General features: G+C 50.1%; 1 protein-coding gene across 4 annotated transcripts in view; it reads right to left on the bottom strand.

Moving 5' to 3' along the window:
- The window catches only part of Cacng5 (calcium voltage-gated channel auxiliary subunit gamma 5), a 39691-nt gene extending 14941 nt beyond the window's left edge, over positions 1-24750 (bottom strand). Inside the window, exon 1 of one of the 4 annotated variants that reach the window (XM_021648500.2) lies at positions 24615-24750. The gene's annotated coding sequence lies outside the window, so the exon portion shown is untranslated. Of the gene's footprint in view, positions 1-21278; positions 21627-22082; positions 22224-24614 lie in introns of those variants that run through there. The other 3 variants (XM_060386511.1, XM_060386510.1, XM_060386509.1) reach the window with 3 other exon arrangements.
- Positions 24751-25000: the final 250 nt, after the last annotated feature.

The raw sequence follows: 25000 nt of genomic DNA, 5'->3' as shown, positions 1-25000 counted from the left end.
AGGGCCAATGTTTGTTGCCAATAAACGTCCAGCTGGGGGTTGACCTTTGCTGAAGGTCCAACAGGATGCCTTGTGCTGTTACTCTCCACTATAACCCGACGGGAGTTGGAACTACCTAGGAAGCACACTTCTAGGCACCGTGAGGGAATTTCCGGAAGTGTCTGGCTGAAGAGTAATGTGGGCATTACTGTCCTGAGGGCTGGGCCCCAAGACCCAATAAAAAGAGGAAAAGGAGAAAGCAAGTGGAGGAGCAGAGCTCTCTCTGCTTCCTGACAGTCACTCCCTACCACAACAGACTGTACCCTACACTGTGAGTCAAAACAAACCCTCCGACCTTTCAGGCATTTTGTCAGGACAATGAGAAAGGTTTAACTGACGCATATCGCTGTGTTATTACCTTTGCAGAACTTTTCTGTGCAGCTTAAGATTTTCTTTGCATTAAAAATGGGACCACATTACATACACCGGATGTCTACACAGTGTAGCTTGATGTTCGTTTACTTAATACCATCAACATCTTGCCTATTTTAATGGCTTCAGAATGCACATTCTCCAATTTGCATGAATTCAAGTGGAGATAGCCGTTTCCCTACTGCAGAACAGTTGGCTTCAAATATGTCCGTACTACAAAAAGCGATGAATAAATTTACTTACCTCTAAGTATCAGGAGGGCACGTGTGAATAGTTTTTCAGGATAAATTCCTACATAGGATTTTAGAAGGAAAGAAGGCATCTTGATAATCCTGAAAGGACCATCCGAGGACCTCTGAAAGCCCCGCCAGCTGAGGCACAGCGGAGGCACTCAGTGTGAAGAACCCTCCCCTGGCTCCACGGAGAACTTGGCCTCCTCTGCGCAGCCACCACTGTCTGCCTCACTGACGGTCTGTGACAGGGTGAGGATGCCACACCACCCTAGATGCTCTGGGAAGTTTCCAGGCTTCCCAAGGTAACAAACAACATGTCTTCCATCGATGCTACTACATCTCCTAAATGTCCAGGGGTCGGGGTGGGAGTCCTGTGGGCGGTGCTGCTAGGAAGCGGCAGGACCTGGAAAGACATCTTTAGATGACTGGGGGCGTGCTCCTGAAGAGGGTACAGGAGCTCAGTCTTCTCTTTCTCTTTCTTTGAGAAGAGCTGCATATTCCACCCTGATATGTTGTGTCATGACGGTCCCAGAGTAAAGAGGACAAACATTTGTGGATTGAAGTCTCCAGGATTGTGAGCTAAAATAAGCCTTTCTGAAGAGAAAGGGTTGATCAACTCAGGTATTGTATCAGAGGAAAAAAAAAACACAAAACAAAAACAAAAAACAAAAAACAAAAACCAAAAAAACAAACCCTGATAAAGACAATGAGTTGGAAGCTTCAAGGCTAGGTACATCACCACCTATGTGATATATAGACACAGATATCCATGGCAACCAGCCGGGAAAAGCAGGAGTAAAAATGACCCAATGAGGCATGGTGGCGCATGTCTGAAGTCCAGAAGATGAGGCAGGAGAATTGGCATAGATTTGATACTACCCTGAAATACACAGTGAATTCCAGGCTAGCCTGGGCTACAGTGTGAGACCCTATCTCAAACCCAAACCTGTTTAAAACGAGAAAATACAAGGGCTAATAACGAGTGGTTGGATGCAAAAATAGCTACACACGAATAGCAGCCAAGTAGAAAGGATGATAATACATGGAAAAATACTGTCTGTGTGGCAACCAGACGATAAACTGTTGGAACCAAACAGTAAGTTATGTGCTGGTGCTGTGTGAAGAAACACAGGACCAGAGTGATGGCTCAGTGCATTTCCTCATTTGCTTCTCTGTTACCAGGATAAACTCTATGACCAGGAGCAACTCGGAGAGGAAAGAGTTTATTTCATCTTGCAACTCTCAGGTCATACTCTATCACTGAGGAAAGACAGGGGTCAGAACTCAAGGCGGGAACCTGGAGGCTGGACCTGATGCAGAGGCCATGAATGAGTGCTGCTCACTGGCTTGCTCCTCATGACTTGCTCAGTCTGCTTTCTTAGAGAACCCAGGCCCACCAGCCCGGGACTGTGCTATCCACAATGCCCTAGGCCCTCCCACGTCAATCATTAATCAAGAAAACGCCCTACAGATGTGCCCTCTTATGGAGGCATTTCCTCAACTGAGATCTCCCCTTCTAAGATATGTCTAGGTTTGTGTCGAGCTGACAAAATGTTGACCCAGCACGGTGAGTAAAGCGTGTGTGTGAGCATAAGGATTTGAGTCTGGATCTCCAGACCCCACATAAAGTCAGATGTGCTTGCCACTCCTGTTGTGAGACAGGACGCAAAGACAAGAGAATTCCCAGAAGCTAGCTGGACAGATACATGTTATACCCAGCAGACATGAGATCCTATAGCAAACAAGGTGGAGGAGAGGACCCTCCTGATCCCCGAGGCCCTCTGTCATGTGAATGCCCACACTCACACAGATTTACCCACCCCCCCCACACAAAATAACTTTATTGACAAATATAAAATAATATTGATACATAGGATATCTTATATTATTAGATAAAAATACAATGTCACTAAAAAGTCTCCCCTAAACTAGTCTATGAATTCAATGGAATGAGCTGTTTTTATTATTATTTTGAAAATACATTTTTTAATTTTAAGCGTACCAGTGCATGTGTGTGCACCGCACATACGCTGTGTCTGCAGAGGCCAGTTGAGGACGTTGTGTCTCCTGGAGTCACAGATGGCTGTGAGTTGCCCCTGGGTGTTAGGAAGCTGAGCTGAGTCCTCTTTAAGAATGGCAGGTGTTCTTAACCACTGAGCCATCTCTCCAGCCCCAACAATGAGTTCTTTAGGTAAATGCCATGACTTCGGGGTTAGCCTAGAGGGAAAATACTTGCAAATAGCCAGGGGTTTATTTTAAGGATGAAGACAAATGAGTAGGAAATACCAGGCAATTATTCTCACGATGCAGCTACAATAACGAACACAGTTTGATTCTGATGGGGGCGGGGCAGGGGGGAACATCAATGGAAATTTAAAAAGCTATTTTTGGCTGTGATTAAGTAGGTTGTTAAAAATATCCATTTCTGGCTATGAATAACTAGCATATGTTAGGCAAATCTTCCTGCTGAAAATAACCAGAAGAGCTGAATTAAATGTAGAAAAAAAAAATCAGTTTGAAGATGTTGGATAGTAATCAAGAAAACCAAGATTTCAGAGGTCAAGAGATGAATACAAAGAAGACGCACTGAGGTGAACCTGGGATTTTGTGTGTTTTGTGCTGGGGTTGAACTCAGGCTCTCGCACCTGTTAGCAAGCACTTGATCAACTGAACCGTCTCCTCAGAAGAATTACCTGTACCAAAGCACAGAAATGCAGGATCAAGATAGGCCAATGGAAAAAAAAAGAAAGAAAAGAAAGGCAAGTGTGTAAACAAGAAATAATACTGCCTTATGGGTCTCAGATGTAGACAGAATTAACTGAAATCAGTATGTCTTTCTCTCTATGACTAGTTTAAAGATTTTTCTCTTCATTGGTTGTGTTAAATGATCATCAAAATATCCCTTGTCAGAACTTGTCAAGTGACAAGTTGGAACTTAGGAAAGCCACTGCCTGAAGAGCAAATATCAGAGAGGCCTGTGGTGATGTTTCATTCAGTAAGATGGTTGCCATGCAGGCGTGGGGATCTGAGTTCAGGTCCCCCGCACACACATAAAAGCCAGGTGTGGTAGCATGTGCCTGTGACCCTAGCATGAGGGTGAAGATGGAGACATGCCAGGTTAGCCAATCAGAGCTCCAAGTTCAGTAAGAAACCCTATCTTAAAAACAAATAAAAAGAAAAAAAAATCAAAACAGCATAGAAAGTGATGGAGAAAGACCTCTGGCCTCTAATGTATATTCACATTTCTTTAAAAGCAAAAAAGAAAAGAAAAGGAGAGGTGGAAGGAAAGGGGGAAGGGAAGGAATGAGAGGGAGGAAGGGAGAGGGAAAAGGAGAGGATGGCCAGCAGGTGGGGTGGGGCTGAGGCACAAGTGTGTGACTCAGAGTTCAGACTCCTCTGCCCCCTTCTGCCTCTACCTGTGAAAACTCTGCCTCTCTTTCATTGGACACGATCTGATGCTGTCTCCTGTCCTTGGTGACACACGGTGAGTTATTAGACAGACACATCTGTCCCGGGAGTTTCCTGTTTTGATGGATGAGCAACAGCACCACCATCCTTGAGGTATTGGCACAGACCTTCCTTTTGGCCTGCGAAGCCTCAGCTTGGCCACAGGGCACATCAGGCATGAGGGTCCCAGCAGCCCACCAAGCATCAAGAAGCACCACCACCAAAACTTCTGAGGCAAAAGACATGGACTTCTCTCTTACAGCTGTTTCAGAAAAGCCCAGCACCCCTCAGGAGAGGCGGCATCATGTGCTTTCTCTCTTCTTCAGATTAAACACGGCGGCGGCGGCGGCGGCGGCGGTGGCTTCAAGCTCCATAATTCAGTGACATGGAGTCTTAATTGTTGCCAATTAGAGGCCAGCTCCCGTGATCTGGCCTGCTCGCACCTCCAGAAACTCCGAGCAGCATCCAACACCCGCTTCCCCTGAGGCCGCAGGATGTGACAGAAGCCAGTGAGAAATGGAAAACAATTCTTGTTCCCCGCGACTTAATAGATGTCGACAGAAAACGGTGCAGACTTGATCTAATTCTGGTGACAATAGCCATCCGTCAGGTCCAGGCTGCCTTGGCCTGCTGAGACGACCAGTCCCCTCCTTCCACCCTTCCTCGGAACCCCAGGGGTGGGCTTGCAACCCTCTCCTGCTGTGTGCAGCTCTGCTGATGTTTATTGGACCAGGACACGTGACAAGCACCTTTCCAAGTGATTTGCACACATTAACTCTCTGGACCCCCCAAAAACCCTCTGCGGTACATCACTAGGGATGATGAAGACGGTGGCACTTACAGGCTGTTCGGAGCTAATGGAGCTAATGTGCACAGCCCGGTCAATGAGAGACCCTGCCTCAAAAACAAGAGGGACAGTGCCTGAGAAAGGATACCTGGGGCTGACCTCTGACCTCCACATGGGCACCCCTCCACACATGCGCATCTGCATGCATGCAAACACACGCACAGAATATTACAATTCTGGCTCAGCAATACGATTATATATGTATTGCTTAGTATCTTTTTTTTATTACTGTCAGGAGAGGAAATGGGCAGCGATATTGTTTTCTAATTATCTACGTAATTACTTCTGGTATATTTAAAAATATTTTATGGGACTTAATATTCTTACCTAGTTTCACCTGCTTTGAGCATCGTGGAAGAAGAGGGTCAGGTGGTTCCTATAGCAATAAACTCTGGCTTTGTTCAGCTGGTTTGTTTTTGCCTTTCTCCCCTCTTTATTTCCCACAGGTACAGGTAGGTTTTGCGGGCTCTGAGATTCTCAGTGGGCGGCACCTCCCTCCCCAGCTGCCCACGTCTCCCACTTCCAGCCTCTCAAAGAAGCAGCCTATCTGCCTTCTCCCCTCAGGGTGTTTGAGGGAGATTCATTTTTGAGCTCATTGTGTATACGTGGTGGGGTGAGAGTGTCTCCTCTCTGTATTTTTCCTCTTGCTGTTTTCATGACGCACCCCCCCTTAGATTTTATTTTTTAATTTATTTTATTAAAAATTATTTATTTATTTATTTATTTATTTATTTATTTATTTATTTTTATGGTGTTCTGCCTGCGTGTCTGTCTGTGTGAGGGCATCAGATCCCCTGGAGCTGGAGTTACAGACAGTTGTGAGCTTCCCTGTGGGTGCTAGAAATTGAACCACTGTTGTTCTGGGAGAACAACAGTGCTCCTAGCTCCTGCGCCATCTCTCCGGCCCCATCACAATGTTCTTTTTGTCTTTGCCTGTGTTGTGTCTTGTATGAGGTGGCGGCATGCTTTATGCCCATGATGGTTATCCGCACTCCCCTTTTAGATGCAGAGATCGGGGAACAGCCAAGTCCCCAGCCCAGCAAAATTGTGGGTGACCCAGGATTTTGAAACCAGCCCTGTGGTCCCACCAGCATTGGGCTCTGCTCAGCTGACCTCTGTTTACCACCAGCCTGCCTCCTGCAGGGCTACAGGGATCAGGTGCCATGCTCTGCTTGAGTCCCCGAGCTTGGGAACACTCTCCTGTAAGGCAGAGCTTGCCCACTGACAAGCAGAAACTTTGACCTAATTTTCCTCAACACCGTCAGCTTCTTGCCTGGCATAAAAGCACTGAAGGCTTCGTTTTCTTCCCCCTCAGTGTGTCACTCAGGTGGATGGGCAAGCAGATACTTCCCGTATAAAATAGTGATTGTAAAAGAGGGAAGAGAGGAGAGGGGAAGGAATTGAATGAAGATGAAGGAAAGAGGAGGAGACAGGGGGAAATGCCCATGGGTAGAAGGAGAAAGAAAAAGAGGAGAGAGATGAGGAGGGAAGAAGGAGAGAGAGGAAGAGGAAAAATGAGGATCACGGGGTAAGAACAGGAAGAAGAGGGAGAAAGGAAGGGAAGGGGCAGAGGAAAAGGAGGAAGAGGAAAGGCAGAGGGGAAAATGAGGAGACTGGTGAATCCGTCTGCTGAATGTGAAGCTATTCATGGTTACTTCTGGGTCTCCCTTGATGGTCAGAGTCAATATTTATATTCCAAGAGAAATTTCTCTCTCTCTCTCTCTCTCTCTCTCTCTGTCCCCCCAACCCTCCCTCCCCTTCTCTATCTCTCCTTCTCTGTTTGTCTGTCTCTGTCGTCCATCTGTCTCTCTTCCCATTTGTGCCAATTCTTCCTTCTGGGGAGGCAGAGGAGGGTCCTGAGGAGGGAAACCAGCCTGGCTTTAGAGAAGCTCCCAGCCCAGCTTGGTGCCGTGCCGAGAACCCATCCTCCTGAGAGCGAGGCTATGCGCGCTGAAGGACTTCCCAGACAATCAAGTGTGGCCTCGCCTGCCACAAAGCACAACCACACTGCTAAAAATACCTCCTCCAGCATTGCTTTCCTGCCTCCAGCCTATTTTACTATAAATCAGCGTGCTACGGTATGTAGGACACATGCCCGCGCCTCCCCTTTCTCCCCACCACTGTGTCCCCACCTTTCTCCAACATGGCCCAGCTTTGCTCCGTTGGGTTTAGCTGCCAAACGGAAAAGCTGGACAGGTTCCTAGGGGTCCAGAAACAACTCTCAGACCTCAGTTTTCAGCCCCTCGAGGGCTGGTGCAAAAAGGAAACCGATGTTCCAGCCCCTCAGGGTGAGAGCCTTGATAAATGAACAAGGACAGAGAAAGCTTCAGGAAGATGCTGGCTTCCTCTAAAGGAGTGAGTTCTTGACTTGATTTCCCCGCCCCCCCCCCCCCATTTCCCATCTCTGTAACTTAAGATACAAAGATGTCTGAGCAAACCTGGTGACTCCGACGGCCTGATCTGGAGCACGTCCCCATGATGAAGCCCAAGGCCATAATGGGGCAAAACATGTCTATTGGCTCCCATGGCTCTGGAAGGTGGCCCCATGGCCCTTGAGAGGCCTTGCCTGTGACCCACATCCCCAATCTGTGCCCTTGGCAGGTGCCTTACACCTCTTCAGAGATGTGCCCAGTTGCTTAGAGTCTTTTAAAAGAGATCTTTATCTCTCTTGACTGGTGACAGAATTAAAGGCTTGGGGAGGGGGGGAATGCAGAGCCAAGATGGGGCAGAGGTCAGAGCTCACTGGGTCCCTGGGTGATGACAAGGCGGGGGAAGGCAGGAGACTGCTCTCTTCCTCTTCCTCAGCTGACAACACCATCTCACAAGCCTCAGAGCCGCTGGGCATCTGAGAGAATTGGTCTGGAAGAGCCTACACGAAGGCAGGCAAGCGTGAAGCTCTGCCTCATGCTGCAGCCCCAGGAAGGCCGTCTGGCTTCTACTTCTGTCCTTAGCTGAGCCCCCTCAGGCATCTTGCTCAGCCTCTCCATCTCATCGATAATTCAGGAATGATTTTCTGCACAGAGTCTGTATGAGATGCCCCCGGCAAACGGCATCCTTCACTCCTGTGTGGGGAAGGGATGTAGGTGTTGACCCTTGAGGTCGCTAAGCCCAGAAGGTTAACGGTATGCGGAGGGCGGGTACAGCAATCCAACACCTGAGTCAGCATGGAGCAGGTCGGGAACTAGAGTAAGACAGGGCTGCTCAAGACTTTGCAGAGTGGAGCAGCACAGAAATCGCCAGAAGGAAAGGTATGCTTTCCAACAGGGCAGCGGAGGAAGCAAGAGGAAAGGGGTCATGGTGTCCTGGGCCTTCCCCAGAGCCCATGGCCCAGCAGGATGGGACAGGACAAGACCTTCACAACAGGAGTCTCAAGAAGATGGCTCAGTGGGCAGAGTGCTTGCCACGCAAGCGTGGGGACCTGAATTGGGATCCTCAGAACACCTACATATAAAGCTGGACATAGCTGCTTGCATCTCTAATCCCAGCACTCCTACTGCAAAATGGGAAGTGGAGTCAGCCTGCTGGCCAGCTAGTTTTGCTTACATGGCAGCAAACAAAAGACTGTCTCAAACGAGGTGGAAAGCAAGGACCAAAAGGCAGGCTGTGGGCAGAGAAGAGCAACACCTTTACGAAGAGGCAACAGTCTGTATCTTGACTGGATTGATGCTGAAATCTTGGTAGTAATATACTGTAATTATTGTGCAAGATGAGGGTGAGGGTGGACATGGAAACAAAGCAAACAGAATCTCTACATGTTTCCTACAGTTGTATGTGATCCACAGTGACCTCAAAACAAAAGGTTCAGGCGCAAAGAAGGTGGCTCAGTGGTTAAACACTTGCTGGGTTAGAGGAGGGAGCAGCGTTTGGATCCACAGAGCCCAGGCATGGCTATCTCAGAAGGAAGAGATAGAAGATACCAGAGCAAGCTGGCTAGGGGGAATAGTCACTTGAGAGAACTCTGGGTTTGACTGAGAGACACTGCTTCAATGAATCCTGTGGAAGAGCTATGAGGACAATTGAGGATCTGTAACATCCACTTCAGCTCTTCATAAGTGCCCTCTTGCTCTCTCTTGGGCTCTCTCTCTTTCTCACACACACACACAAACATGTAAACATGCAAACAGCACACACACACGTGGAAAAGAAAAAAAAAGTGAAAGGTTTAACTCTGAAAGAGTCACCTTCCATACAATAACTTTGACACAGACAGGAATGGAAAACAGTAGACCTCATTAGGGAAGCAGTTTGGTCAAGCATTAAGCCTTTTCCTTTCTCTTGGTTCCAGCAGTGCTGCCCCTGGGGACTGCTGCCAGGGAACTAAATGTAAATGTAAGTACACAAAGATGTTGACTCACTTTTCTTTCTCATAGCCAGGGCCCAAGCCCCGCAATGTACCTTTTAATCAGCAAAGTTACATGACATATGATGTGGCCAACGAGCAGGCTATTAGGTAGCCACAGCTAGTGCTGGAGAGACGGTGTTAAGCAACGGGCTGGGCATACCTTTATCCAGCGTGAAGGGGCCAGATGAATTTGAATTCTGTGAATTTGAGGCCAGCCTGGTCTAATGAGTTCCAGGACAGCCAGGGCTACATAGTGAAACTCTGTCCCAAACAAATAACTGGAAAGAAAAACAAAAACAAAACCCATCACCTACAAAAAAGGTAATAATCTGTATCAACAGTTTGCTTGCTAAGTCTTAAGGCTGTCTTTTAGCGTGAAATGATCTAGAACTATGAACGGTGGTTATTTTGATACTGTTACTGTGAATTTTATTTTTCTGCTTTTGTTGAATGAATGTTCACTTTTTTAGACCCTGTGAAACAAGGTGGCCCTCTATTGCTAGGAGACAATGACTTACCCAGGAAGAGGGCAGACAGCTGACTTGCCCCCTGCGGGCTTGTCCTGGTGGTGCCATTTGATGTTCTGTGTTGCCCAGAAGCACAGATTGGACAGACCAGGATCAGGTTAATTTGGGTAGATCTGGGAGCCTGATCCTACCTCAGTGCTACTTGGCAAGTCATTGACTATTAGGGGGTAGAAAGGAGAATCTGAATCTTCATAGCTTAGGAGGGTTGTAGAAAATTGGTTATTAATATGTACTATTAATCCACATAATTATTGTGGCGGATATTTATTAAACTTGCTAGTATATCAGTAAAAGACGAAGCTGTCTGCTAGATTTTTAATCTGCCTATTCACTGGCCTGGGCAGAAACTAACACCCTATGCTCTCTTTTACTTCCCAGCCCCTCATCCCATGCCAGTTGTTCTCATAAATTCTAGCCGGGCTTCTTCTCATCCAATAGCTCACAATACCTGCATGTGTGTTTCTCATCTGGGCTGCTTGCTCCATCACCGAGTCTCAGAGCAGGCTCCTCCCAGCCAGGTGTTGTTCACCCTAACCCGCTGCAGCTCTCTCTCTCCCTTCTTTCCTCCACATGTGAACCCTAGCCCAGCCTCCTTCGCGTCCGCCCTTCCCTGGGCGTGGGCATTCTATTGGTCAAACCGTGATTATTTGGAGGCAAGGTTCATTTCGGGGACGTGATGGTCTGCTCATAAAAGCCAGCAAGCAGACCCCGGGGAACAAAATAATTAACAGTCAAATGCGAAGCACCGGACCGTGCTGCAGCATATGGGAACTCTGGCAAGGTGGTTAAGTTTTCTCAGCCTCCTTCGGTAAAGATAGAAAGAAGAGACAACATAACCTTTGTGTGCAAGGGGGTGTCACAGTGACGCTGGAGGTGTCCCGTTGTTTTCCAGAGTAGCGGCAGCACCTGCAGTCTTAGAGCTCGTAGCACATGCAATCCACTCCAGCCTTCGGGATTGTCACACTTCACTCTTCTCAGCGATGTTGAGAATAACATGGTACCTGGTTTCTCATCTGTGTTTCCATGGTTACCAATTACACAAGGCATCTTCTCATTTACAGTCATTACTGTTTCCCCTTTTGCGAAATGACTTCATTTGTTTATTTTCCTGATTTTATTTATTTTCTTTTAGAATGTTGTACATAAGTACTGTATTTACAAATCTCCACTCCCTCTCAAATACGTGACCTCTCTAACTTCTTGGCTGCATTTAGTGTTGCTCTCCTGTGTGCGTGTGTATTATCTTGTAGGAGCTTTTTAGATGCCAAGGCACTATACTGTTAGTGATTTTTGTGTGTTGATCTTGTATTGAACAACTTTGCTGAACCTGGCCCTCTTGGATTTTCTGTGTAGATTATAGCATCTGTGGACCAGAACGCTTTGTAGTTTTGATTTCGATTCTTATACCTCTCATTTCTTTCCCTTATCTTGGTGAATTGTGTAGCATCTCTGAGACATATAAGCAACGATGCTTGTGATGCTTGTTTGGTTTGGAAAAGATGTCTCTAGTATTGTCATTGAGCATAATATTTGTTTAAAATATGGCTCATGGAGGGCAAAGACTTTCTTGATTATTGCTGGCTAGCTAACTAAATTTATAATATGTTGATATTTTAAATAAATTTCTGCATTTCTTGAGAGAACATGTTCTATTTTCTAGCATTAAGCCATCCTTACACCTTGGGTCTGCCTTTCTGTTCTTATTTTATACTTACACACATATATGACATAATTAACTTTGGCAGCATTTGTATTTATATTGAAAGGCAAGGTTGAGCTATAACTGCTGGTATCACCATAGAAGTCATAGGAGAACCACAAAGAGATACCGTGATACACAGACGTGGCTAAACTTGAAAAAGACTGGCAATATCTAGTGTTGGTAAAGACCTGGGACAAGTAGGGGTCGCTGCACTTGGCAGGAGAGAATGCCAAGTGGTGTGACTATTTCAGAAAGCAGTTTGATAGCTCCTTTACCATACAGCTCACCAGTTCTGTTTCAGGATGAGACTGTGGGATAAATATACCATCTCACAAAACTCATCCCAAGTACATATTAATTCAAAAAAGTCCTAATTACAACCAGCATAAATATGTCTTATTGGTAAATGGATAAACAACAAGAAAAGAATTTAAAAGTAGGTAAGATGGCACAGGCCTTTAGTCCTAAGCACTTAAAAAGAGGCAAAGGCAGGGGAAGGAGGATCTCTGTGAGTTCAAGGTCATTCTGGTCTAAATAGCAAGCTCCAGGCCAGCCAGGCTACACAGTGAGACCCTGTCTAAAACACAAGGCATTATATGAAATTAGATTTGAGATACAAAGGACCATGTTCTATCTGATTCCCCTTTACATACCATTGCAGAAGAGGCAAAGCCTCAAGAGAGAGCAGAGGAGTGAATGGAGGTGGCGGTGGGGATGGGGAGAGGGGGTAGAAAGATTACTAGTGGAGAGGACAGAGGACTGCTTGCCAAGAGGCACAAGAGAACTTTGTCTAGTCATTGACTGAACATGAGTAATTGATAATTTTCGTTACACATGGACTGCACCTTCCTTATATGGAGAGCTTCCTAAAGAGGTTTCTACAGCAATGACCAGCTTCTTAGAGGTTTGGTAAAACCTGCCAGGAAAGCCTCATGGAGGGAGGATAGCTCATTAGGTAAAGCATGAGGAATATGATTCAATTCCCAGAATTACACACATATACACAAACAAAAACCAAACCAAACCAAAACAAAAACAGGCATTGTGGTGCAAGCTCTTAATACTAACAGTGGGGATATGGAGACAGAGGGCTCACTGGCCAGCCAGCCAGCGAATTCCAGGTCAGAGGGAGGCTCTGTCTCAAAAAAGAGAGTAGATCTCACTGGGGACCACCATTGCAAACCTCTGGCTTACACACGTGCGCACGCACACGCACGCACACGCATGCGCGCGCGCGCGCACACACACACACACACACACACACACACGCCCGCGCGCGCACGCGCACACACACTGGCCCATTTTTGAGTGTGGCTGCATTTGAACTCCTCTCAGTCTCTTTAATGAGTACAACCTATTCTGTTTCTGTCTCTTTGCACATTGCTTTTGGGAAAGTCACCCATTTTAATGTAAGTGTGTGATGTTCCCTTCTATGTTAAACATTTCCTGCTGGTGTGGAGCTTCACCCACCCTTAATCTCATTCCTAATATTGTTTTTTTTTTTTTTAAATCTTTCTCGTTATTTTTCTAATATGGCCACAGATTAGTTATTTTACTTAACCTTTGAATTTTAAATCACTTACCTTTGCGTGTATGCATGTATGGTGGTGTGTGTGGGAATGCACGAGTCACTACGTGACTGTGTGTTCCTCTGTTCCATATCTGGATCCAATACAGGCATCTACACTCACACGGGGACCCTTCCTGGTGTCAGTTTAAATGCCAGTTTCAGGGCTCTGAGGTTGGGCTCGCAGGCGATTCTCATAAATGCACTGTGTACTCTGAGAATCTCTCAGGCAGCTGGCAGCTGGATGGGTGTGTCTAGCTGGGCTCATCCTCTACTCACACTTACTCTCCACATTCCTTTCTTGTTCCTAGGGGTGTACCAGGCTTCTCTATCACATTCGCTCCGAGTTATGGGATGGAGAAGAGGAGGAAGGCTCCTCTATCTAGCCTTCTGCACCTTCTAAAGTGCTGCTAGGAGCACAGATGATTTCTCCAGTGCGCTGTGCCTACACAAGGATTTGTGCGTGTGCATATCTATGGGCACACATGCATGTATGTGTATATTTAAATGTGTGACTACATACTTGTGTATATGTGTGTGTATGTGTATTGTAATTTAAAATTAACAAATGTTGCCAGGTGTGGTGGGACACACCTTTAATCCCAGCACTACAGAAGCAGAAGTGAGCAGATCTCTGTGAGTTCAACACCAGCTGGCCTACACGGTAATTTTCAGGCCAGCCAGGGTTACATAGTGAGGCTCTGTCTCAAAAAGAAAAGAAAAATGAACAAATGTTTATTTTTTATTCATTTTAAACTTAATTTAAACAATTTTTAAATGATGGAAATGAATAAGGACCTCATGGCCATGAATTTGAACCACCATGACCTGACCTGAAAATGTGTTTTAAACTGTGTCTGGAGCAAACAGTGGTTTTATGATGTTTGCCCCGTAAGAGCTGACATCCATGATGTAGTAAGGACTTTAAATACTCAGAAGGGTGGTATGTGAGCTGTGAACACACCACCATTTAAGGGCTTGGGCCTTCTGGGACTTGGGTGTCTCTGAGGACTCTGGAAGAACACCCCATCCCCACAGTGAGGGACAGCTGGATATATATGCCAAACCATAGCAGCCCGTGACCTCAGCATCAAGGCCAGCCATCAACGTCCTCCCTTCTCCCTGGGACAGCTTCTCTCCTGGGGCTCCAGCCGGCCTGCCCCAGGCTTTGCTGTGTTCTACTTTTGTTTGTCCAGTTAACAGCAGCCCTAACAGCAGCCCGTAGACTCTGGAAGCAGAGTGCTCATCCCCGGCGTTTATGGACCACTGACCTCAGATGCCCAGACCACATGGAGACTCTGCAGGCCATGAACAGGGTCGTCAGCGCCCCCTCCCCCCACTTAAACTTCAGCACAAGACCGGGACAGCAGGGGTGGGGACAATCTGCCAAGGAATCAGAGGAGGAGTTGGGGGGGAGTGAGAGTGTGGCGGGGAGCTGGCTGCAGGAGGGGAAGCCAGTGGTCAGGGCCTGCTTGCAGCCAGCCCTGCAGGAGTGAGGCGCCCTGGGTGCTGTCACTGCGTTTTCTCACTTCCCCTGCCTCGTTTCTTCTGACCAACGAACTAAGCTGCGGGCTGAGAACCCTGCTGAGCCTCCTCCAGGCAGGAATGGGTTTTTTTAAATCGTTGTCCTGTTCTCTCATTGCTGGGGAATTAAGCTCTGGGTGTTGAGCATGCTAAAGCAAGAACTCTGCCATTAGCCACATCCCCACATAATTAGTTAATGAATTAATAATTAATGATTATTTAATTAATGTAATTGAGACATGGTCTCATGTAGCCCAATCTGCCTCAAACTGGACATAGAACTATGATGACCTTGGACTGGATCCTCCTGCCTCCACCCCTCAAGTCACTGATGTTAGAGGTATGTACCATCATGCTCAGCTTTCTACAGTGCTAGGGATCGAACCCAGGGCTTTTTGCATGTCGGGCAAGTACTCTAGCAACTAACTAAGCAGTGTCCTCAGCCTGGTGTTTACAATTTCATTTCTTCACTTCCACTGCAACCTATACTGTGTGTTCTGACCATCTGACACCCCAGAGTTTACACACCCTGGAAGAGCTGTTGACCAAGAGCAGTGTTTGTTGATTGACTGTGCTGACCGTTCCTTTGACACGCGTCACTTCACTGACTCCTTTGACCAAGCCCACAGAGATGACATGATAGATGATATGATTCATCTTATGAAGTGTAAGAGAAAAGCCAATGGAGGTACCCTGCTCTGGGACAGCTAGGGCAGGATTCGAACTTGGGTGTCATCCTCCGAAGAGGCAGGGGTTTTCCCAGGCTGACCCCGGAACACAGGTCTAGGAGGCCACTCAGCAGTGGGTGTCCTCTTCAGGCAGAGCTTGGGGCACCCCAAATGGAGAGGCTCCTAGCCATCACCCCATGCTGAGTCTGCCCTCTCTAGGCTGGGGAGAAGGCAAGATGGGGCAGCTGCTGCCTCCCTTCCCCGCCCCCCTTCTCCTGGGCTGGCTCTCAGCCCCCGCCCCCGCCTGCCTGTGCACAGTGCAGTTCCCCAAGTGATGAGTGGCTTTATCGGGCCCATAACGACACGTTTATCAGGAGGGAGACAGGCGCTCCTATCCGGAGGGAAGAGAGAGCGAGTGGAGGAAATCAATATCAGAGAATGATGGGTCTGTTCTGCGCCTCCCCACCCCGGGGCCCTCCGCAGAGGCGGCAGGTAAAAGAATTCTGATATTAATTGATCTCGAAGCCCGGTGAAGCTAGCAGTGCCCTTTAATAGCTGGCCACCACCTGCTGGCACTTGGGTTGACAGTGAGTTCTCAATTAATGCGCACAAGCGCCCCAGTCTGACTCTCTACCCTGCTTTTCCCTGACCCAGCGCTGCTGTCTAACTGCAGGGGTCTGAGGGTGGCGGAGGAGGGTCTCCAGGATGGACACAGCTCCACTGCCGTAACTTCCAACCCAGCCAGCCCACCGCCACATAGAATTCCTCTCTGCCCGAGGTTCAGATGCCTCCATAGCTAAGCTGAAATCAGAGTGGTGCAGACAGCATGACTAAGCCACCAATGCTCTAGTCAGAATGTTCACAGCCTTCTCCTCACGAGGAGAGTCACAGAGTCCGCCTCAGAGACATGGCAAGGGGTATGTGAGGTAATTCAAGCTTGGGCCCAGGCTACATCTGGCACTTTCATCAGCTGCCCCGGCCTTGGCCCTCCAGCTCCCAGGTGGGTTCCCAGCTGGGTGCTCCGGCTAGAACTAGCCTCTTAGGAACTCCATTTCCTCCAGTAGGAACTTTTACTCGAAAACTGAGGAGGGCTGTGCCCAGCTTAAGTTTATTTCTAGCGCTGTCTCCCAAGACACTACAAAAGCCACGAGTTACCCATTCAAGTGCTCTGTCAGCTCTGACCTGGCTCCAGCCCTTACCAGTGGAGTGACCTTGGCTAAGATGCTCTCTCTTACATTCTGCATCTATACAAGGGTGATAAATATAGAACTGCTTTCGTGGAGTTGTGTGCAGGTGGATCAAAAGCACACAGGACGGGGCCCAGCACAGACACCCCTGTTGGGCATGCTCTGATGATGGTGCAGGCCTTCTACCAGGGTGCACCTGTGTTGGGACCAGGTTGAACATCAGGTGACAGTCACATCTGCCGAAGGGCAGGACTCCTCCTGTTCCAAACACCCTTATCCGCTGAAGCTGAAAAGGGGGCTCTAGCCATTGCCCCTCAATAACTGTGGTAGTTTAGGATGGATCTTCCTAGAGCTCAGGACCTTGACCTTGGCCTGGAACTCATAACTGGATCTGGCAGGTGTGGCAAGAGCAAGTATGCAACCAGGGACGGGGCCCTCATGCCCGGCTGCCATCCTGCAGGGATCTGGGACCAGACAGTTGACCCTGGTGAGGAGGGCAGTGGGGAGGAGGCTGTGGCTGTGAACCTGTCCCCTTTGTCAGAGATCTAGGTAGGTTGCTTCCCTATCAGGTTCCCAGCCATCCTTTACTGTGACTGAGAGGGCAACTCCTGTTGCTTTCATTACGTCCATCGTCAAGGGAAACCAGGGCAGGAACTCAAGCGGGAACCCGAAGAATGCTTCTTCCTGCTTACAGATGTCCAGAGCTGGGAATACCCAGATGTCCACAGCTAATGGCTGGATAAGCAGCGTGGTCCATCCGCACAGTGAGCAGCCATTAAAGGGAGGGAATCTCTTGGACTGATGAACTTGCTCTGTGGGTAAGACCGCTTGCTGCAAAAACATTCTCATCCAGCGCCCAATTCAAGTTCAAATCCCCAGCACCCACACGAAAAGCTGGGGGTGGTCACACGTGCCTATAACTTCAGTGCTAGGGGCTGGGGGGGGGGTTGTGGAGAACGGTGGGTGGAGCAGGAGGCTTGCCGGGGATTGCCGGCCTCCGGCTTAGCTCCAGGTTTCTCCAGAGACCCTGTCTCAAGGGAATAAGGCAGAGTGAGACAGCGCAGCACACCCAGCGAACATGGCCTACACACCACACGGTGTGCGTACTGAGCACACCTGTACTCATGCGCCCCCCCACCGCCCCGCACATGCAAGGAATCTCCATACATGTTTCAGCTTGACCATGTGTGGAATGAAAGAAACCGGACCCAGTCCCATGTCACATGTTTTACACAAAATAGCCTGAAGGTGAGGTCACAGCAATAGGAAGAAGACTGACTGTTGCTGGTATCTCAGGGAAAGGGGGGTCCAAGGAGGACGGTTATGGGGTACATCTCCACTTAGGGTGCTGCTGTTCTAGGGAGCAGGGCTGGCTCCATTATGTTGGATTATGAGATGTCCCTGAACTAGACGTTTAAGATGGCAAAGGCTGGTTTTCAGGTGAAGCACCTGCCGTGCCAATGTGAGGACATGCGTTGGATCCCCAGAACCCACCTAAAAGCCAGGAAGCGTGGCTTCCTGTAATTCCAGTGCTCAGGCCATAGAGACAGAGAGCTGGTGTGCTAGAGCAGCCTGATTCGCAGGCTCTGGGTTCAGAGGCCAGGCTTCAATGACTAAGAAGCAGAGTGACTGAGGGATGCCGCCGAATGTACTTCCTTCCACACCCATGAGCATAAATAAATGTACAACACACATGCAGAGAGAGAGGGAGAGAGAGAAACAGATAGGGACAGAGAGATGGACACAGAGAGAGGGAGACAGAGAAAGAGAGAGAGAGACAGACAGAGACAGCACTAGCTTCAATGGTAGACTTGGTATGTGTTGTATAGCCGTATGGCCACATTCCCTCCGGGAGAGAGGAGGGAGGCCCGTAAGTCTGGGTGAAGCTAACAAAATTTAAAAGACCTAGAAAGCTCATAAAAATTACGAAGCTTAGCAACCTCAAAAAGTTACAAGCCCAGGCTCCTTAGGGGGACAGAAGCGGCAAACCGTTGCAGGTGGGAGGGGCTTCAGGGGAGCTGCCTGAGACTTCCTGTAGCTCTCTGGAGTCATGGCTTGCACTGGGGTGGGAGGCCACTGCCTTAGAGTCACGCTCCTGTGAGGGATCTCAGTGAGCTCACTGGTTCGCTGGGCTACATGGGGTGGATTCAGTTCTTTGGTCTGTTGTCTGTGTCCTTTCTTGGGGCACTAGCTCTGTCCAGCCAGAAGTTACACAGTGTTCACACACACACACACACACACACACACACACACACACAATTTGAAAGGGCACAATTCATATGAATTTAGGTGTGCATACTACAAGTGTGTATGTATAACCAATGGAGAGGGAGGCAGGAGCTGGGGCTGAGAGACTAGAAGCCAAGTGTTGGTTGAGGCACAAGGCAGTCCCTCAGCTGTCTTAACCCCTTCATAGCATTGCCCGTGCTGAGAACTCTGCCCCTGACAGCCACGTGGCCCTGCAGCCCCAGGGGGCAGGAGTGTCAGGCCCCCTGCACACCAAGAGACCTACCGTCTCTGGGAACAGGCTCCGGGAACTGACCTCTGGAGGCCCATGATTGCATGCGGGCACCCGCGCCCTGGGCATTGTCAGAGCCACGGTGTGCATGGATTTCTGCTGCTATTTGGCAAGAAGTCTGGAAACTCTGCCTGGTGTTCTTGGTCTCGAGGGGCAGCACTGGGGGAAGCTGGCTGCTGCCATGCACCAAGGGTGCCCCCAGGGTACACAAGGCCCCAGATAGAAGCGTCTAGGAAGGCTTCCTTGAGGAGGTGACACCTGGCTGAATCTCTTGTATCACGTGGTTTCCATCTGGAGGTTTCATTCAGATGAAAAGAAGACAATTCTACAAGAGTCCACCCGTAGCTTAGATGTTTTGGTTACATTATTATTATTTTTTTCTTTAACAAATTTCACTGGTTCATAAAGCACAGGAAATCCTTCGGGGTCAGGTCCCGGCTCCACTGTTTTTCAGCCAGGTGACTTGAGATCAGCTAATGGTCCTCCCTCTTGGTGCCCTGGTTTCTGCGTCTGTAAAAGGTGGCTCGTTTTATAGGGGGTGTGGGAGATCACTCAGTTTGGAAAGCCCTTGCCTTGCAAAAGTGGGGACATGAGGTCAACCCCTGGGACCCACATTTAAAGAGTCAGGCGTGGCTGTTACTCTTGTAACCCTCAGGCTCAGAGGTAGGTTCTGGCAGCTCTCTGGGGCTTGCTGGCCATCAGCCTAGTCTATTTGATGAACTCTAGGCCAGTGGGAGACTGTGCCTAACAAAATCAAAATTAAAATAGTAAAGGCAGCTCGTCCCTAAAGAACAATATCTGAGGCTTTGACTTCTGGCCTCCCCACGCCTGTGTACAACTCTACACTGAATCTGCACACATATATATGGAGAGCTGACACACACATGCACACACGGCCCACGGTAACAGCCCCCCAAGTTCACTGCATAGTTGGACAAGGTTGACAAGAAGACTGTGGGAAACCCAGAGTAGGGAATACAACGTCACCATTACCACTGTGCCCGTTTCTTGGCAGACGGTGGCTTTGGGACCCGGGGTCACCAACAACGTGGCGGTTTCTAAGAACACGCTGGCGTCAGTCTTTCCAGACAAACCTCAGCCAAGCTGGGTCTGGACGTCACGCAGAGGGCTGGCAGAGATCCACAGCTACAGCCGTGAGAAGGTGAGCAGGTCCGGGCCTATCAGTGACCTCTGGTCACTTTAAACCGACCGCTACTTCATTTCAGAGTCAGAGAAGCTGGGGCTCGAGGAGGTCAAGCGACTCTTTCAAGGTGCGCGAAGGGGTTAAGCTGCAGAGCACACGCCCCTGTGTCTACTGCATAGATGATGCCTAGGTGTCATTCCCAGGGGACTGCTCCACTGTCATGGTAGTGAGGCGCAGCGCCAGAGGCTGAACAGACAAGACACTTGCCAGACTTTGTGTCTGGGGTTAGCTCCATTCTCTAGTCCCTCCTCCTAATGAAACCACTAGGGACCCACACTCCCACACAGTCCATGCCTGGAAGGGACAACACATTTGTAAGGGCAAAGAGAATCATCACGTCCATGGGAGGTGAATTCCTAGTACGAGGGTCCCTCATTAGGTTGGATGCCCCACAAGCAGGCTGGCAGGTGGCTTTCTTCCAGGTACCAGCAGCACCCCTCTACTTGTTTCCTCATCCTGGGGCCTGTGGGCAGGGGAAGGCATCAGGACTTCATAGCAGCAGCGACCAGAGAGGTCATTCTTTTGTAGCCACTGGGAGCGGCTTCCCTTTTTTCAGCTCAGAGCTAGTTTTTAAGCCTCTGTTTTTAAGAAGTACCCTACTTCCCGTATACACTGCTAGATCGATAAATAAGGGCCTGCCGGGGCCTAACTGAGACTCTGAGGGAGGGAGAAGGTCTCAGAAATTCTGCTCAACTGTGGGAAATTCTACTTTGAGTCCAGCCTCAGGCCAGCCTCAGCAGACGGCGATGGCAAGCCAGCCCTGATGGCTTGGGGAGACACTGGCTCACGAATCCCAGCTTCCTCTTGCTTCTCCCAGTCTTGAGTTCATGCCCCTTCACCTCCTGAGATACTGGTCGCAACCTCAGCAGATAGCCTGGTCTGGTTCAGTGAATACATGCAAAGTCAAACTCAAGAAGAGATTTGCCTAGGAGCAGGAGGTGACATTTACCTCCTAGTTCCTGGCTGTTACATGGTCATGGGCACAGGGCATAAGAGCACTAAGGATGAGGACTTTCTCCAAGGAGCACTAACCAAGTTCCTCCACCCTCCTGGACCTCATTCTTCACAATCAAAAGACCCGAGTAAAGAAATAGTACTTACCTCTGTCAATGATAGCTAAAGGCAGTCAAGATGGCGTTGGCACCCAGCAGGCTGTGAGTGCTCATAAATCGAAAAGTCCTCAGGGGTAAAAGCGTCAGACTCCAGCCACCTACTCCATCCCCTCCATCCAGCCTCGGCCACCTCCTCCTTAAGCTTCCCCTGCCCCCACTGCTGCAACTTGACAGGTGGGTCCCCAGATTTCTGCACATCTTGCTCTCTCTGCTGAAATGTCACCTACTCAGGCAGGCAGGCCTTTCCCGAGTCTCCTACTGAAATGGCAGCCCACCTCACCCCCACTCTCCAGCCTCTCACCCGTACTGTCTTGCCAGCATTTTCACCACGCAGCTGACTGCTTTTCGCTGCTTTCGCATAACGCTGCTCCTGAGGGAACAGGACTGTTTTTTTTTTTTTTCCTCCTGGTTTATTCTTAGTTAGCTTTCCCCCGGGATTCTCAACATCAGGCTGCCTGGCTCCCTGGGGATATCAGGCAATATCTGAGGACAGCCAGGTATGTAGCTGGGTGGTTGCTACTGGTAGCTAGTTGGTAGAGACTGGGGGCATCCTACAATACGCAGGTCAGCCTGCTTGCCACCAAACACCAGAAGACCCATCCCCCAAAGCCAAGGATCCCACAGCACCCCTGTCCCTTAGCTCAGTGGTTGGCACGAGCACCCTAGGTGCTCGGTAAGAGGCATTTCCTATGGAGGAAGAGAGATGCGCTGCCACCATCAGAGTTATACATAAGAATGGCTGTCCCTCGGCTTCGGCGTGTAGCTCAGCTCAGTTGGTAACGTGCTTACCTACCAGAAATGAGGCCCCTGAGCTTGAACCATAACAGTGCATAACTCAGGCATGGTGGGACGCGACTCTGATCCCAGCACTTGAGAGATAGAGACAGGATAAGGAGCTCGAAGTCATCCTCAGCTACGTGGAGACTTTGAGGCCAGCATGAAGTACACAGGACCTGGGTTTTATTAGAGAACAATACCAACAAAACAAACCAAAAAGATGTCCATTGGGGATGCAAGGCCATAAAGACATGTCGGTGGCCCGTCGCGTCTCCGTTCTGATTGTGACCCTGCCTTCTGGAGAACCAGGATGGTCAACAGTGGCGGGACACGAAGTCCACGGATCTCAGTGATGCTCATCTGCCCCTCCCCCAGTGGGCTCTATCAGTAGGGACCTCCCTCCAGTTCTCCAGCACACCCCACACTGGGACACTCAGGACCCCACAAACCATTCGGAAAGACTCCCCCTCTCCCTCCAGCCTCTGTCACCCCGGAGTCACATCGAGTGTGGGTGAATAACTCTGTTCCTGCTTCCCTCCAGAAAGGTGACATGAGGGGCAGAGGGCGTGTGCCTGTCAGGCAGGCACTGGTGTCCTTCTGCTGCCGTGACTAACTAAGAGCCAGAGCCACAGCCTAGGCTCCAAATATAGAGACTGCGCGCGGCTGCCCATGGGGCTGGGACTGTGTGATGAGAGGAGAAACGTGCTGAATGGCTGGGTGCTGCTTTGCTTTGGGGCTTCCTTGCCTTCCACAGGGCCCTGCAGCTCACTCTAGTCAACACCATCTAGCGCAGGCTTCCTCAGCAGGTGCCCACCTCCTGTTTCCACAGAGAATCACAACTGAGGCTCAGCCCTTCCTTGCCCATCACCCGCCTCCTGCCTTCCCAGCCCCTCTTACTCCCAGGCTACTACTGGGTGGGTTCCTGGGGACCCTAAGTTTGGCAAAGTCCCATCCTTTTCCTCCTGCACCCCCATCCCTTTTTCCTTCCGTCCTCGCTCTTTTCTTAAAGGCCCCAGAAGTTTCTAAACAAGCCATTGCTGTGACGGTTTAGTAGCGGACATAGGATACAAGGCCGGGGACCGAAGGAATGAATCTCTCACGGTGGAACGTTAGACACCTGACGTCTATACTCGGGGAAAAATGACATTTGGTGAGGAGGGGCTTTGCTGCTGCCTCTAAAATCACATGCAGCTTTCCCCTGTTCTGCCAGCATGTAAGACTGAGGATGGGATGACAGACAGGCACGTGGTGAAGGACCAGCTGGCCATGACCCAGGAGTCTGCCAAGAATGGACCAGAAGCCTGGGGAGGCAGTGATAGCTCCCCCTAGAGGCAGGGCTCCGTACTTACAACTCCTCCATCTTCACTTACGCTCAACTTGAGCTCTCTCAAGCTCTCACACCCACACGGTCCTCTCCCTCTCAGAGAACTGACTGGGCTTCCTCACACGTGGTCACCACCCTCAAGTCCAGATTCTGAGGAGGCAGAAGCAGCCCTGGACACGTCTGTGAATGGACGCTGACATTTGTGAGCTTACTTAGTCCTCACAATTCGCAGCCCCGCTTTGCAAGAGGGGGAAGTGGAGCCTCGGTCCCGAACCCCTGATGCCTCCAGCCTGGGGATGATTGGGGTTCTTGCCTTCTGTGAGGCAAGACCAAACACAAAGCTAACGGTTTCTAAGCACCCTGGGAGCTGGCCTCCCCCAGCAACTGCGGGGCTTCTCAGCAGGGCACCCTGGTTTCCAAACCCCCCTTTCAGCCCCAGGATTTGATTTCACTTTAAAACTGTTAACATGCTGCATTTCCGTCCATTGCCGAGTTAGGATTCCAGTAACGGGATGAAGTCGTTAAGCGGGGCGCTTTGAAGCGATAGGGGGAGATGGGGTTTTCCTGGGGGCCGGTGTCTCACAGAAGGCATGGACGGGGTCCCTATGTCTCATGCTCTTCCACCTTAGGTCATCATCAGCCCCGGGGCTTTCGGCAAAACCCCTTTCTCCTACCAGCCCTCCCCAGGCACCCTCCTGTCACCCAGGGCAGGCAGGATGAGGGCAAGGTAAGCAGACCGGATGTCCTAAGCTGGGCAGGTAACCTGCAGATGGGTGAGGCCCCTGGGAGGTGAGTCCGGTCAGACTCTGACAGCCCGGGGAGTTCGGCCCTCAGAGGCCCGCAGTCCAGCTCAACAGGTGGCGGAGGGCTTCGCTCTACCGCACCCGGGTCGTTTCTCAGTCCCACCCAGGTCTGTGATGGGAAAGTGTGGCTTTGGCTTTGGAGTAGGCAGATTGCTTGGAAGCATCCGCAAAGGGGGAAATCATGATCCCCAACCCCTGCGCGCGCAACACACACACACACACACACACACACACACACACACACACACACACAGAGAGAGAGAGAGAGAGAGAGAGAGAGAGAGCGCACGCCCCACCCTGCCCCTGACTACTCAGTAAAGAGGCCAGCCCGACGCAGTGGCAGTGGCACCCGCAGAGATCATCGCTTCCCCGACCCTCGACGAGGCGAGAGTCTATCCCTCCCACTCATCTGGGCTCTTACCTCGCGGCTACGACCCCAGACTCGTGCGGGGAGCGCGCGGTGGAAGGTACTGCGCCGCCTGCGGGGCGCCCGCCCCGTCCGATCCGCCCGAGCCGCTCTGCGCCAGCGACTGTGCCGGTGGCCGCCGCCGGAGCTCCGGGCTGGGGGAGGGCGGGGCCTGGGGCGGGGCCTGGGCGGGGCCTGGCTGCCCTTTGCGGGTGGGCTTTGGGACTGAAGGATGCCTTCCGCCGCCGCCGAGAGGAAAACCCTCGCAGTGGGGAAGCGCCCTTGCGGAGGCTGTAGGTGAAGAGTTTGGGGGCTGTCGTGGGACAGGGGAGGCTGTCCAACCCAAGAACACCTGACGAGTCAGACCCACCTTCCCGTGCCGGCTGCGGCCAGCATGGCGA

The sequence above is a fragment of the Meriones unguiculatus genome, chromosome 7, assembly GCF_030254825.1.
Source record: "Meriones unguiculatus strain TT.TT164.6M chromosome 7, Bangor_MerUng_6.1, whole genome shotgun sequence".
Lineage (NCBI taxonomy): Eukaryota > Metazoa > Chordata > Mammalia > Rodentia > Muridae > Meriones > Meriones unguiculatus.
The sequence above is the reverse complement of the archived record's forward strand: the minus strand, read 5'-3'. Positions and strand labels throughout refer to the sequence as shown.